The sequence below is a fragment of the Chaetodon auriga genome, chromosome 13, assembly GCF_051107435.1.
Source record: "Chaetodon auriga isolate fChaAug3 chromosome 13, fChaAug3.hap1, whole genome shotgun sequence".
Classification (NCBI taxonomy): Eukaryota; Metazoa; Chordata; class Actinopteri; order Chaetodontiformes; family Chaetodontidae; genus Chaetodon; species Chaetodon auriga.
Window position 1 is genome coordinate 14,875,635 of NC_135086.1, and position 11,503 is coordinate 14,887,137.

Here is an 11,503-nt window from a genome sequence, read left to right on the forward strand (position 1 = left end):
ACTCTCCAGTTCCTTCCAACACCTCATGCCAATCTGAAGTCTGCTGCAGCATTTTGTAAGGAAAAGAAATGTGTACAGACAGCGTTCACAAGAGAAACTGTTCGTGAGACGGGTCTGCTCCCACTGGCCACCACTAAACTCTGACAAGCAAGGAGAGACAAAAGGCAAATTAAGCATGACTTCAGCTGTGATTCCTCTAATGGATTTGTAAACAGCACAGCACACATCCATTTCCGATGTAAAACACATTCAGCAGTGCTAAATTATTCTCACATCACTCCTCAGATGTATGCCCCCCTCCTCAGTAATTTACAACAGCAAGAAAATCTACAAGACAGTGTTATTGCCTCTGCCCAAGGCCACACATTGCTGTATATCCATAAATTGTCTGTGAAATAATGAGATCGCTACTCAATTTCATTTCAGTGCAATGAAATGCCATAAAACTCATGACATTTACATGGATTGCAGAGTCACGCTGACATTTGAGGCTGGTGCTTTTTAAAGGTGAAAATGGTTTGCCACTCCAGGGTCAATCCAAAGTCACTCCCCTTTCTGAACTGTAATAAACATTAAGTGGGGAACTGTCTGCGTCTGGTTTAGCCATTCCAAAAAAGCAAACACGTCTAGGCTGCGGTTTTAGCAGATGTTCCCACCTCACCCACTGGAAACCCAACCTGAGCCTTGATCCGGGCTAACACGTAAAGTTTCTGTGGGTTCTAGTCCTGAAAATGGACAAAATAAACCCCACTCGTCTTTGTTTATTCCTGTGCCTCAGTGACAATTCAGCTTCCACAAATCAAAACAAATGCGATGATATTGTTTTAATCCAAATATTTGACATTTGCTATGTTATAATGTATCAGCTTTGACAAAAGAGAGGCTGACTGTTCCATCTTAGCCAATTGATAAAATAGGACTCAGAGCCACAGTTTAATCTAGTCCAGAGGTTGGGATGCTGACAATAACAATTATATTTTTTGTTTATGTGTTTGTATAAGTGGCAATCAAGATGTTGACGTTCTTGGTGTAATCCTTGTAAAATTACTTCCAGAAAATATGTTGCTTTATACTGTACATATATTCTCTTATCAATAAGTAACAGCACTGTCGAAATAATTATTCAAAACAAATGAATATTCATCTCCACTAAATAAGGCCATTTGCTGCCTGAGGCAGTTCTCTTGGTGGCGGTTGGCACATCAAGCCATATTAATTTGAAAAAGAACTGAAAAGGGCCAGAAAAGCCCTCCTGAAGGAGCAGATAAGAAGTTGGAACAAAATAGGCTGTGAAACCTGATGTTACACAAACTTTGATGGGTAAAGAAGAAACAGGACTTCTCTCAGGGACCAGGCTCGCAGACATTTGTATAAGCTACATCATCATTTTACAAGGTTAGGCTTCACCTTGGTGCTCAGCCACTGGCAAGTGCAAACTCATTTTGCACTGAGGGAGGAAATCTGCAATCTGTATGCAATCCAAGGTGACCAAATGTATATTATGCAGAGAAGAAAATAGAAGGAAGCACCTTCATACTGGCCAAGATTGTCCTTATGGTCAACTTCCCCAGAATCGCTCTCTAAAGTAAATCATCACCACTTTTCCGTTAGATTAAGCAGCCAAAACAAAAGGCAGTTAGCCTGACTTACGTTGTTGTTGTAAAGATTGGTCCTCTGAAGAAGATGCAACTCCCATTGACGGATCAGCACTCTGCTTCAGCACCACATGGATGAGAGACTAAACAAAACATACAGTAGCATCCTGGCTAGTCTCTTTCCACACTCCCTCCCTCATTGCTGGAGCTCCCCACCCTGCCACAGCCCCAGCCGTATGCTCGTGCAAGCGTAAAACATGCCCAGGAAGCGTCACTTCCATTGGGTCATTTCATGGATACTGTCTCCATTAACGCTGTGGCCCGTCACCCCCACCCCTCCTCAGTGGGGTTGAGCTCTTGCCCCTGGCTCCCCCATCCTCTCAGCAATAAGACAAAGATGTAGCAAATGGAGAGACAAAAGGGGCTGCATAAACCTTGGGGACCACAATTTGATGAGTTCCTGACTACACAACCAGACCCCTGAACAGATGGGATCAGTCTCCAGGGCTTTGCTGCATGGTTGCATTTAATACACAGCTCTATAGATCCTCACAATAAATGCTGTATTCTGCACTCATCACATCATAGACCACATACAAATACAAGGCGATACAAAGCAGAATATTGTGTTATGTTTGCCATTAATCCCCCGGAAACTGCTGTAATTAAAGCCGGAGTGCACATGCCTAATTGAGTTAGCACATGCTTTGGCATCAAGATTGTCTTTTTGAGTGCAAACACTGATCTAAGCAGCACTGCTTGTTTTTCCTAACTAGGACAGTCCAAACCAGCCACTCCTCATTTTGCCAACAAACAATAAGATGAAAGCGTAGTCTGTCCTCGTGATGGCAAAGGTTCAAGATTTTAATTGCTTTCATCCCCAAGGCATACTGCCCATAACTAAGCAACACACAACCGATCTAAACATCAACCGAATAAATGAACACCAGGCCAATTAACAGTGACTCCAATTTATCTTTAACTTTCAACAGACGTGTTGTTTTGGCACAATTTAACGTAGAATCACAGAAAAAATCTCCCCCCTGTAATGGTTAAAGCTATTTCTCTGGCATGCAGGGTAAAGGCTGAAGTGTGTAGAATATCTGCTGCATGCACCTCACATTAGCCAGCGTCTACATGCATTTAGTGTGGTTTATGACGAGCTCGCAGAACATATAGGACTGCTGTGGGCAGTGACCTGGAATTGATTCTATTCCTCTGAGTATGCTGCAGCGTTATTGGTGCTGTGTTCGTAGTTTTGCCAACAACAGAATCAAATGTCAACCTAGTTCTCCTCTAATGTGGTATGGCAAACAATTAAAAGCTGTAATCTTAACAGGTGTGATTGAATGTGGTATAAAAGACGGGCAGTTCAGGGATGTCATGGACGACTTAGTTTGAATCCTCTTAAGGAGAAATGCCGTAAAGACACAACATTTAAAGAGATATACCATGATACTGTACATATGTTGTATACAGGCTGTATTAATGGTTTACTGTTTTATTAGCAAATTGCAATATAAAATCTATATCAAGGCACACATATTCACCATTAACTAGTTTGTTATTAGCATGCATAAAAGGAGCATATTGTCTCTTTATTAGTTGTTATAAAACACTTATTAATGCTTTATTCTGCAACTTCTTGACTATTAACAAAGAGTTTTGCCTCAATAATCTAATTACTGCTTATTGATGGTATGTAAGGAAGTTGTTGTGCATGAATTGTGATCTTAATTACCTAAAACTAACCCTCAAAACACTAACCTCCAGAATAAGGCATTAATTACTAACTTTGTAATTACTAATTAAGTTAATGGTACATATGTGTACCTTAATATAACGTGTGACCAAAAATGATCAAAAGAAAGAGAAAGCCAAAGGAAACATTCAAACAGCACGCAGCAAGAAAACCAGTTAAACTTTATGGTTGAAAGCAACACAATGAAATACTGTGCTGTCTCACTGAAATGAAACAGTTTTGGGAAAGTAAGGTCATGTGTTGTGTTCAGTCCACACCACAGCCTGAAAGTCTTGGCTTTTATTTTTTCCTGAAAAAATGCATCCTTCAGAAAGGGTGCGGTGAACGCCTGCTACATTCTTTGCTGCTTGGAGACGTCTGTAATTGCTTCCAGCTTCTGAGGGGATCCACTGTAGAAAACCAGTGTCACATCTTTATCAAGAATCTCCAGCATCTTTCAACAACACTGAACTTATCTTATCAGAGATGCTGCTGGTGAGGCTTTCAAGTGCTCTCTTGAATGGCAACCACCTAAAATCCAGTCCCTGAACACTGTACGTAGTCGCATTTAAAGACACCACAACTCTTACACAGACTGCAGAACCCGTAAAATTTGACTCCATCACCTGCACAGCTCCTCCATGCTGCAGTCAGAGAAACTGAGTCGCCACACACCGCACTCAGACCTCCTACACCAAGAAATGCTAGAGGAGGTCTGAACATCTGTTGTGCTGTGCTGTCTTCGTGTGTCCAAGGAGACCAAGTCAGAGCCAAAGGCAGAAGCCCAGCTGTTGGGATCTGGGTCGGCCGCATCCGGACTGAGGGATATTTTCAAAACTCCACTGCTCAGGATAAGACACCTTCGACAGTGCTGTCACTGTCACACTCGGCGCTACCACTGATAAGCACCAGCGTACGTATAAAGCATATAGTTTCAAGCTGTGTTACAGATGCTCGAAAGGTTAAGAGGCAGTCAAACTGATCAGTTTTCTGCTTTTGCTGTGAGCCTTGGCTCAGCGTGGCCCCACAGAATATCCTCACTTCATCTACATGTCAACAAAGCATTCCTTCAAGACAGTGTAGGACACATTCCTCAGCCTTGGCCCGTGAAGCACATTCTCTGGAGTTTGAAATGGATTAAACATTTGTCTTTTCCCGCAGAGGCATCGCTGATACAAGACTGCAGCACAGTGGTGAGTCCACACATACACACACACACACACACACATAGAGTTGTTTCTCTATCACTTTGCATAGAAATTGCAGCGCCGAACATTCATTTCCTGGAGATTTACCCAAACCATAACCGCTACTTGCCTAACACTAAACCTAACCAAAACCTTAACCAAAGTCCTCATCCTAAAATCTAATGATTTACATTATGGGCACTTGTGTTTTGTTCCCATAAGCAAGACAAGCAACCACAATGTAAACAGATTTATGTCCCCACAACTGGAGCAGTACACGTCCACACTCATTCGAGCACCCCATTTCCATCCACAGTTACTGGCTCTGACACTGGGACCGAGCCGGCGTCAGCTCTCGCCCTGTCACAACAAGCAGGCCCAGAGAACTCACAGCTGCCAGTGGAGACAGCTTTGTACATCATTTCGAACTAGGACTGTCGAAACACGGCTATGTAACAAGAAGAGTGAGATCTTCAAGAAATAGACTGAATAATCATCACATATTCAAAGCAATCAAGAAAATAAGAGTACATTCAAAGGGTTACTGCTTTCCCTGTCTACTTAGCAGTATGAAAAAAGATGGCTGAATGAATGCAAAAGACTCATAAGAATAGGAATACTTTTCTTCCAGTTTCTTAAAACTGAGCGAAGAATAGCAGAACCAGATGCTCGCACAAAGTACAGAAAACTAAAATGAATTCACCAGAATTCCCTATCCACAGTTATTTGGCACAATTGCGCATTCTGTTCTCTCTTAGAACAACATGGCATCGCTTTCACTCTCACCAAAACAAAGTCGGGAGGAGAATATTGCTGCTCATTGAAAATCATAAGCTTTCTTGTGAAAACACAGAAAATTGAAAATCTTGGACGACGCAAGTACGACAACAAACTGCTGCCTGTGCACAGGGAATGTTCGATTTTTGCCAGTTCACTAATTTGCCAGCAGGTGTTTTATAAGCTGATATCAGTGTATTCCACTGTCAGCAGATATGATGCGTGTGCAAACAAGACTGAACTTGTCGAGACAACACATCCAGCTCTCCTCTAAAGTAAAATTCTTAAAGAGAAACACTTTTTCTTGCACAAACCTGGTTGTTCACTCCTGAGCATCCATGCATAATGCTCTCTAACATTTCCCTGACTGTGCAGACTGCAGCGTGGAGAAATCAGCGCCCAAGTATAACAGATAATGTGCAGTGATTGATGTGTAATACTATAAAACTGTTAAAGACTCTTCCAAGAATACGCAGGAATTGTGAAGGATTCAGGCCCTCGCAGTCACTTTTTTCTCACTCAAGACAAAAGTGTGAGTATTTCCATGAAGTGCTCCCCCTCTGCTCAGTCTGAGATGACTAGCATTGCCACTCTGAAACAAAATTTAAGACCTAGCACCAATTAAACTCCCTCGTGCCACTAAACGTTTTTTTTTATCAGATCTTACCTGCTTCCCCATGGCTGCGGTGCTATGTGTCTCTCCCTGGTGAATAAATACAAGGCTAATACCGAGTGTGACTGTTAGGCAGCTGGTACTGTGCTTCCCCCGAGGTAAAACAGACAGGAGACAGGAGGTTGAAGGTGTTTCTGTCTGCACGTACACTCCCCTTCATCGGGGTGTGTGCACACATACCTCACTGACATACACTCTGCTTCCCATCTGCTCTACAGGTTCACACAGGAGCATGGAAAGCTCCTGAGAAGAGTACTTAACCCTTGCGCAAGCTGGCATTACATGGAATAACAGGGGAAGACGTTCATTATGCTGCACGCATGAAGATCATTTCTTGTTCTGGCATCGCTGACGCTGGCAATGGTGCTGTTAACGAATAGCTTTCCACATTTTATACAGGTGGGGGGAAGAAATGGCAGAAAATGTGTGTCTAAGGCTGGACCAGGTACTGATGTATTGTAAGTCGGCATCAGATAATAGGGATAAAGGGCTTTTTCTTTGTCACCACGGGCAGCTCCATTGAGTTAGCCAGCAGAGAAAAATAAGGCTCAAGCTAAAGGATCCACAGCAGCCAGCAGGCAGGAGAGCAGCTGAGAAAAAAAAAGCTTGCTATTAAGGAAGAGAGAATTGGTTTTCTCCACCCTAATGAGAATTCATCCTGAGAGATAGATGAGTCAGTCTGAAAACACAATTCCATACTTGTAATAATGAGATCATATTTGAGGAACTGGGTGTACATCCCTCAAGTGGGAAAAAAAAGTCAAGGTTACAGAGAATTTCAGCGAGACCCAGCTGTACCCTGAGGAATTTCCCCTTTTCAACTCCTAATAAAATACAGTTTCTGAGTATTAACATTCAGAGTGCATGCGTGTCAAGAAAAGGCTGCAAGGCTGTGATGGTCACCACATCAGGAAAAACTGCATGGATAAAAACAGAGCACGATCTAAACTGGGGCATAAAATTTAGAGCTTGTGAGGTCAGGGATGGGCCAAGCCATAGCCAGGCCCTGCACTACAAACAAAACTGAACAAAGGATTGGAAACACATAGACAGAGGCAAAGCCACTTGGGGAGGAATCAGAAATCTTGGACTGTAGGACGGGCTCTTTTGGATCAGAGAGCACATAGCACACAGGAGCTCAAATACTTGCGTATACACTACTGGATGACAGAGCAGAGTGAACCATGCTGGTACCAATTATGGCCTGTGTTCCTACATGAGGCAGCTAAATCCCAGGCTGAGGAGTGTTCTTATAGAAAGCGGTTTCTGAAAAGTACTGCAGTATGGTTCAGCGTTACCTCTGGGTTTATTGCACCCTGATAGCTGAATGGTTAAGGTGTATAACATGTAACTGCACCATCTCCTTTGCATGTCATACCCCCCTTGTTTTGTGACTGTCTGTACCATCTGCTATCAAATAATCAAATAAAGGCAAAGCTGTGCCCCTGCAAGCCCCCCCCCCAAAAAAGTCTTTAACAAGACTAAGAGTCTACAGCCACGCTAGCGGCTCAGTGTGAGGCTGTACTGGGTAAATTAGATCAAAGCACCACTGCTGATTTGGGGTTTTCGAGGGTGTTGTGGAGGCAGAGGTAAGGAAATAGGCAGGGGGTGGAGTAAGCGGAGACGACTGGGCACAGGTGGCAATGAAAGATGAGGATGATGACTCATGGGCAGGATCTGGTCGGAGTTCTTTAATCTAAGAATAGACATAATGGAGACTGTTAATCTGAGCGATAAAGAAAGTCTGGTTTAACAAAGCTGATGAGCTGAATGAAGCAGATATATTTAGAGCCTCTAAAGTTTGCTGAAGTTTAAATCCTTTGCCGTCTCCTGAATTGCTTCTCTTTCTCTTTAACCTTCCTGTCAGAAAGTGGAAGTTATAAGAGGTTTGCTGGGCTGTCATACAAACTCCTTTCGGCTGGAGACAAACGAGTCTGAGTCTTGCTCCATCTTGCTGGAAGTCTGAAGTTTGAGGAGTAGCGATTGTAGCTTCATAACAAAATATTTGAAATTGAGTTGAGTCTATCCATTGAACTGATCTGATCTGGCTGAAAAGACTGCTGGAAAACTAGATAGACTGCCAAATGCTAACTCGTCTACTGGGACAGATCAGCACGGATTGAAAGCGTCAGTGCAATCATTCTTACTTAGGAGTAGTTTGGATTGTATTTCGAGCATTCATACAGTCTAAATTATTCATGGGAAAAGGCGGCACCCACATGCTGCTTGCCTGTTTTTTTTTTTTTTTTTTTGCTCAGAGAGTGTTTGCAGCAGCTTTCAAGATGCCGGGCTGTGCTTACATATCAGGAGGCCAGGAGGGGGGAAAAAGATGGGGATTAGAGGGACTTTTTACACACCTGTTAAGGTGGGATGATTATTACCTTTGCCGTATGATTCATTTGAGTAAATAGAGTTTGATGACTTCAGCAGATTTCCAGCAAAGCCAACCCCCAACATCAACCTCAGCAGAAGTCTGATCGGTCAGATTAAGCGAAATGTTTGGGTGTGCAGGGATTTGAAAGTGCAGATCTGCAGCGTGGAATCATGTGCCACGCAGGGCCACGAGTCTCAAAAGCATGCGCTCGAGGGAATAACTGTTAGAATTGTTTTCCCGGCAAAAACAATATTCGACTGATATTGATAAGAGTGAGACGGACTTCAGTAATAGCACCGTGCATCTGTACTTTGTGCATGACATTTTGTTTTATCCAGATATTTCTCAGAAGTGAGGCCGTCACTGCTCAGATTGACGAAACAGTGGAACATTTTCAGATCGTCAGCTTTGAAGATCACAACAAATGTGCTGCCGGGACTACAGAGAAGATTCTTGGCACTTTAGCCTTGTGGGAACAAAAACACAGAACGAAAGCTTCAGAAAGATCCCAGAAAGCCACAGCATCAATCACAAGTCACTTATGAATCTGAAGCACGCGCTCAATTCGAATAAAAACTAATTTCATACTTTTAGGTGCCAGAAACTCAAATAATGATGATATTTATTGAAATTCAAATGACAATGAAAGCGATGAATCAGAACAGTTGATGTTTGGTTATTTCTACAAATCCATTGATGCTGTCTTTGTGTCAAATCTGTCTGTACAAATAAGTCCTCTTGGTTTTGACTGTCTTTGCTTTCCCCTTCAAAGTGTAAAAGTGCTGTTTAATTACCTGGTACAATAGTTTTTTGGTATGTTTTTTTGTGTGTTCTGTGTGTTCTCTGACACTTAGCTACACTAAAGGAGAGGTGGGGATCTCACAAACATCTGATTAAACAGTGTACTTCAATATCAGTACAAAAAAAAAGCTTAAAACTTGCATATGTGTGTGTGCTGACAGTTGAAATCCTCTGGATTAGGTGGCTTCTAGTGTTACAGCTTTGCTCACTGACACATATGATACAGGCAGACAGTGATATGCAGGTCATTGTGGAGAAACTGCTATTAATTTGGCAATTTTAGGAGAATAAAGAAAACGTATCTGAATATCAGGACCAAAGGGAATAAAAACAAAACCAAGATGGCAAGAAGGAAAGTGAAGGACACAGTGGGGAGAAGGTTCACAGAGACGGCTGCTCACCGTCTTCGTCAGGACAACATTGCGAAATCTCAAAGGTGCTGATTAAAGCCTTTCCTCTTTCACGGGTACACAGTCATATCGCCAAAGTGTTTGTGTGTTTGCATTGTAACTCTTAGAACTGTTTCACTTCTGAAGTCGTCCCGTGATAATTACCCAGGTCGATCTTCTGCTTAATTATTAACTGCTGGCACTTTCTTTGATGCACAAAAAAGCATGATTATATGTTTGAGGCTTGATTTAAAGCTGTGTGTCTACTGCAGCCTCGAAGCAGCAGCTTCTGTTGCAATCAGTGTACAAAGGGGAATTACATGGAATTTTAACAAACCTAGCCTACAGCGTGCTGAGAACACACTTTCTCTCCAAGAACTGAACAGCTGAATATTTTGATCACTTTGCTGGAAAAACACACGAACAGAATACAGCAGAGAGTTGCACAGGCACTGATGTGAACACTATGAGCCCCCACCCTTTTGTCTAATACGACCTGAATATGGAACTCATTTCACGTCATAGCGCTGTGTCTTATCAGTTGCAAAATGGACATGTTTAGACTTGACAGCTTTATCCCAACAGAAAACACACATTTCACAGACGTCTCGAAATTTATGCGAAGTGACTGCTAAATGACTCGCTGACAGGCCCGACGAGACTGTCGGCAATAAAAATAAATAAATAAAAAAGATAATAACAATATGAAATAAGACAGAGTCAGCATGTGTTCACAGCTGTCCCATAAAACCAGCTTGGTATCAATGAGCTTTGGAGGAAAACATCTGGATGCTCTAATTCCCACTGCTGCATGGGAGTCGTTCTTTCAGCCACATAATTCTCTGTTTGTTGCGCAAGTCTGAAGGCTGAGCAAAACTCCCTGCTGAAAACTGCCTTTTGGTGGCTGTCCTGAAGTGTGCTGCTAACACAATTTGAACAGCAAATCATTCACTGCCCTGCCTGCCAATGAACTGACACACTGAGGTTGACCCAACTTGATCCCCTGTCCCACCCGATACACAGCCCGCACCAACTGCTGCTTTGCCTCATGTGGATTCGAGGAGAGAAGAGGAAAACATTGCTGGCAACCTCACTAAAAGCAATGGAGTGTTCGGGACAGCACAACCACACGCACGCCCACTGACATACTGCATTTCACAGTCTGCGTGAACACTGATCATCGGAACGCAAACATCAATATGAACAAATTCAGCAGCGTTTCTTTTTCTGGGTGCAACGTGGGCCTTGTTTCAAAATGAGAAATATCTTTATCAAATTTATCCCAACTGGAGCTTGAGGCAGAGCAGATGGGGTGAATGAAATTAGATTTTGTGGGCTGTATAAACACAGCTCTGGTGTTGCTTCACTGAGATTGCAGGAGAGAGGAGAAAGCGTTTCTTGGTATACTGGCCCGATAATCTCCTAACATAAATAAATTGGCTTGGAGAGCCTTGAAATTAAATTAAAAATTAAAGAAATCGAACCAGAAAGCTTCACTTCAAACAGCCCCCTCCAAAGAAAAGAGGGGAGTGTTGCTCGGAATTCATATCCGGTCCAGAAATTGCACCAAATTGCTTGAACTTCTCTTATCAGTAAAACACTTGGTTTGTAAAACTTTACATTTTGTTCGTAAAGTGCTGAACTGGACTAAGCTGAGAGGCTTAATACAATCGCTGCTGATCCTTTTTTCATTTCATTTTTTTTTTCCTTTAATTAAACTTCATTACCCAGTCATGACCATGACTCCTATAAGTCACTGATATTGACATTTGGGCCCGGTGTCACTCTCGCATTCATTAATCGTCTGCTGACTATTGTATTGCACATTTTTCCATTAGTGAAATGATAGGTATTGTGTTCATTCATTATCACCATATACTATTACTGCTATATGCTGTCCCTCTCTACCAAAGGCATCCCAAAGACATTTTCAGACACAATGGAGGACAAGTGGAATCATACTTCA